The sequence below is a fragment of the Prunus mume genome, linkage group LG8, assembly GCF_029339155.1.
Source record: "Prunus mume cultivar Tortuosa linkage group LG8, ASM2933915v1, whole genome shotgun sequence".
NCBI lineage: Eukaryota > Viridiplantae > Streptophyta > Magnoliopsida > Rosales > Rosaceae > Prunus > Prunus mume.
The window spans coordinates 24,118,891-24,123,890 of NC_142705.1; the positions used below are offsets into that span (position 1 = coordinate 24,118,891).

Below are 5,000 nucleotides of genomic sequence, written 5' to 3' on the forward strand. Positions count from 1 at the left end.
ACCACCCATAGAATCAAGAAAGAGCTCTCGATCTGTCAATCCTTACTATGCGGACTGGTAAGTTTCCCGTGTTGAGTCAAATTAAGCGCGAGGCTCCTCCTGGTGGTGCCCTTAGTCAATTCCTTTAAGTTTCAGACCTTGCGACCATACTCCCGGAACCCAAAAACTTTGATTTCTCATAAGGTGCGGCGGAGTCCTAAAAGTAACATCCGCCGATCCACTGGTCGGCATCGTTTATAGTTGAGACTAGGGCGGTATCGATCGTCTTGAGCCCCCAACTTTCGTTCTTGATTAATGAAAACATCCTTGGCAAATGCTTTCGCGATTGTTCGTCTTTCATAAATCCAAGAATTTCACCTCGACTATGAAATCGAATGCCCCATTGTCCTGTTAATCATTACTCCGATCCGAAGGCCAGCGAGAATAGGACCGAAATCCTATGATGTTATCCCATGCTAATGTATCGGGCGTAGGCTTGCTTTGAGCACTCTAATTTCTTCAAAGTAGCGGAGGCACGACCCGGCCAATTAAGGCGGGGCGTATCGCCGGTAGAAGGGCGAGCCGGCCGGTGCACACGAGGCGGACGGTCGACCAACCCAAGGTCAACTCGAGCTTTTAAGCGCAACAACTTAAATATCGCTATTGGGCTGGAATTACATGCTGCTTGGCACGGACTTGCCCTCAATGGATCCTCGTTAAGGGATTTAGATTGTACTCATTCCAATTACGGACTCTAAGAGCCGGTATTGTTATTTATTGTCACTACCTCCCGTGTCGAGGATTGGGTAATTTGCGCGCTGCTGCCTTCCTTGGATGTGGTAGCCGTTTCTCGAGGCTCCCTCTCGGAATCGAACCCTAATTCTCCGTCACCGTCACCACCATGGTAGGCCACTATCCTACCATCGAAAGTTGATAGGGCAGATATTTGAATGATGCGTCGCCCGGCCGCGATGGTGTGCGATCCGTCGAGTTATCATGAATCATCGAGCAGCGGCGAGCCGCGTCGTACTTTATCTAATAAATGCATCCCTTCGAGTCGGGGTTTGTTGCGTATTAGGCTCTAGAATTACTACGGTTATCAGTAGTAGATACCATCAAACAAACTATAAGCGATTTAATGAGCCATTCGCGGTTTCACGATCGAATTAGTTCATGCTTACACATGCATGGCTTAATCTTTGAGACAAGCATATGACTCTGGCGGGATCAGCGGTAGCATTCCTTTCGGCGTCGGCTCCGTGCAAGACAAGCGACCTTGCGGGTCGAGTGCTGCGCCAGCGAGCACGGCGATCGTGCGTGTCAGCGGCGGGTGGGCGATCGGAGGCCGAAGACCACGCCCGCTCAATGCTCCGCATCAGAGATCCTGGCGAAACTTCGTGGACCTTCACAATCTCACGGCGAGCCGTGGGTTGATCGGGACACAAGCACCGCTTCTGACGTCCTCCTTACGCCCGCGAAGGGCAAGAGGAGAAAGGGACAACGAGGCACCATTCCTTAACAATAGGTAGCCAAAGCAGGAACCCATTAACCGCACAAGCCAATCTTGAAGCATCAATGGCGAGGGTATGAGGCGGCGGTTCGATGCGAGCACGAGCCTGCGGTGCATACAACCCATTCACCACTCACCGCGCGTTGCTTTGGCAAAGCCAGGCACCACCAAGCGAACCGCACATCTCAACAAGCGCAATGGCTGGCGAGAATGCGGATGCAAGTGGAGCCAAGCCCGCCCGCTAGGCATGACAAGAATAGCGAAATCTAGGCAACTAGGCAGCGATATATTGTGAGTTCGAAACTCGTAGGAGCATCACTTTCAGCGTCCCCGGTATTGGATTGAGTTTCTAAAAACAACCGTGCACACGAGGTTAAACTTTACGTGACACTCCGACTCGCGCTCGCCCACTACTCCGAAGGCAACCGATATTTTGCGGCATCATTGCTACTCTCGAGATTGTCATCCTCGACTTGCTTGTGCATTGGGCTCGCACCGTGCACACACAAGCAATGCCTAGACAATCCTAATCATAGCTCAACCGCCCGCGAAGAGGTTGGCTAGCTTCTTCGAAGCCAACCCACCCCCAGCGTGTTCGGTGGCCAACGATTCACTAGCTTCTTCATGAACTCCGCGAAAGCCATCCTCGACGTACTCGTGCATTGAGAAGGTTTGGTGGCCGTACTCCCAACACAAAAGCATAACCGAAGACAACCCCAAGCTGAAGTTCACCCGAAGCCCACCCATCGTCACCACGTGTGTTCGTCGTCCAACAATCGACTAGCTTCTTCATCAACCCCGCGAAAGCCGTCCCCGACGTACCCGTGCATTGAGAAGGTTTGGTGGCCGTACTCCCAACACAAAAGCATAATCGAGGACAACCCCAAGCTAAAGTAAACTCGAAGCCAACCCATCGTCGCCCGCACTAGTGGGTGAGCGGTGTGCTTCGAGGTTGGCATAGACATTCCCTCGCGCAAAAGATTGTCTATGCCAGCCGGGAAGCTAACATTCCACTCCGCCCGTGTGGTGTGGCGGTGATTGGATAATTCTGGATTGAGCGCTTGCCAAGGATCAAAATGTGTGATTTGGAATAAATTTTTCAGAAAGTTTTAAAATCTCGTGGGTTTGCAACTCGTAGGAGCATCACTTTCAACGTCCCCGGTATTGGATTGAGTTTCTAAAAACAACCGTGCACACCGAGGTTAAACTTTACGCTCCGCTCCGACTACGCCGCTCGCCCACTACTCGAAACAACGAAACATTTGTTTTTCATTTTGATGAAATGTTTTGATTTTAAATCGTTTTTGTTTGAAATTGTTTTGAAAAGGTTCTTTAAATCTAGTGGGTTTGCAACTCATAAGAGCATCACTTTCAACGTCCCCGGTATTGGATTGAGTTTCTAAAAACAACCGTGCACACCGAGGTTAAACTTTACACGCTCCGCTCCGACTCGCCGCTCGCCCACTACTCCGAAGGCAACAAAACATTGGTTTTCATTTTGATGAAATTCGTTTGAAGAATTGGTTTTGATGAAATTTGTTTGAAAATTTTGTTTTGATGAAATTTGTTTGAAAAATTTGGCTTGGCAACTCCAATCCGCGACTATCCACCCACCGCCACCCCACACGGGTGGTTGTTGAGTTGCGAAATGAGGTTGTTGTCGACATACCGGTGCATTTGAGAAGGAGTTCCTAGCAACTCCGTGCTCTCCCATGCAAAAAAACGCCTAGACAACCCCATTTCGCAACTTTCCACGCCTTTTTTTTTTTTCCCCACCTCACCCGTGGCGGCGGCGTGGTGGCGGCGGATTCGGCCACCACATGGTGGCAGCCACCCGACACCAAACCCATAATACCGAGGCAACATATCGAGGCAACATGACATGGGTGTGGCGTGGGGAAGAACTGCAGCTAGAAGGCATGGGCTGCCATGCATATGCTGGCAACACACACCCCTATATAGCATTTTATGCATTTACTCCTTTGACAGGAGGAGACATCAACATGTCAGGAGTCATAATGGGCTCTAAATAATTCAATATAAGGTATTTGGACGTGATTTTTTGCAGGGACACTAAGAAAAATGCAATCTATGATGGGAAAAAGTTTCATAAATTTTTGAGGTCGGGAAGTATTTTATTTTATTTTTAGAAGTCGTAAAATTCAAAAAATCATTAAAAAAAATTGGGGACGAATTTTTTAGTTTTGTAAGTTGGAGAAGATCCTATAAATCATAGACTACTTATGGTTTAATTATTGTGCGAGGAAATTTCAATAAAAATGGGGCTTGACAAGGTTTGAAAATTTCTGTCGACATTTCCAGCACATTTGTGTGCATGCTGTGCATGCTGTGGGCAGCAATGCCAAGGCCAAGCCAAGGCATGGCATGCCAAGCTGCCAATAGCCTCACTCTCGAAAGCCAAGGCATGGCATGCCAATAGCCTCACTGTCGCAAGGCAAGGCAAGACATGCCAAGGCATGGCATGCCAATAGCCTCCTCAAGCTTCCAATAGCCTCACTCCCATAGCCAAGGCAAGACATGCCAAGGCACGACATGCCAAGACAAGGCATGTCAAGCTTCAATAGCCTCACTCTGCATAAGACATGCCAAGGCCAAGCCAAGGCATGCCAAGGCCACGACATGCCAGCATGATGCAAGGCAAGGCAAGGCCACTACATGCCAAGGCCAAGGCCGACATGCCAATGCAATGCAAGACAAGGCATGCCAAGGCCAAGCCAAGGCATGCCAAGGCCAAGCGCATGCCAAGGCCACGACATGCCAAGGCAAGGCATGCCAAGGCCAAGCCAAGACAAGGGCATGCCAAGGCCAAGCCAAGGCATGCCAAGGCCATGCCAAGACAAGACAAGGCATGCCAAGGCCAAGCCAAGGGCATGCCAAGGCCACGACATGCCAGCATGATGCAAGACAAGGCAAGGCATGCCAAGGCCAAGCCAAGCCAAGGCATGCCAAGGCCACGACATGCCAGCATGAGGCAAGGCAAGGCATGCCAAGGCCAAGCCAAGCCAAGGCATGCCAAGGCCAAGCCAAGACACGATATGCCAGCATAGGCAAGGCAAGGCATGTCAAGGCTATGCCAAGGACCATGCCACCCAAGCTTCCAATAGCCTCACTTTCTCAAAATGGCTCAGATGGGGCAATGCCAAGGCCAAGCCATGCCAAGCTTCTAATAGCCTCACTTTCTCGAAATAGCTTGGATGGGGCAATGCCAAGGCCAAACCATGCAAAGCTTCAATAGCCTCACTTTCTCGAAATGGCTTGGATGGGGCAATGCCAATGCCATGCCATGCAAAGCTTCCAATAACCTCACTTTCTCAAAATGGCTTGGATGGGGCAATGCCAAGGCCATGCCATAAAGCTTCAATAACCTCACTTTCTCAAAATGGCTTGGATGGGGCAATGCCAGGCCAAGGCATGCCAAAGCCACGACAATGCCAGCATGAGGCAAAGCCAGCATGCCAGCATGGCAAGACAGGCAAGGCAAGACAAGACA

General features: G+C 50.1%; 1 pseudogene; it reads right to left on the reverse strand.

Moving 5' to 3' along the window:
* Nucleotides 1–1,215, reverse strand: part of LOC148915121 (18S ribosomal RNA) — a 1,729-nt pseudogene extending 514 nt beyond the window's left edge.
* Between the last annotated feature and the right edge of the window lie 3,785 nt (nt 1,216–5,000).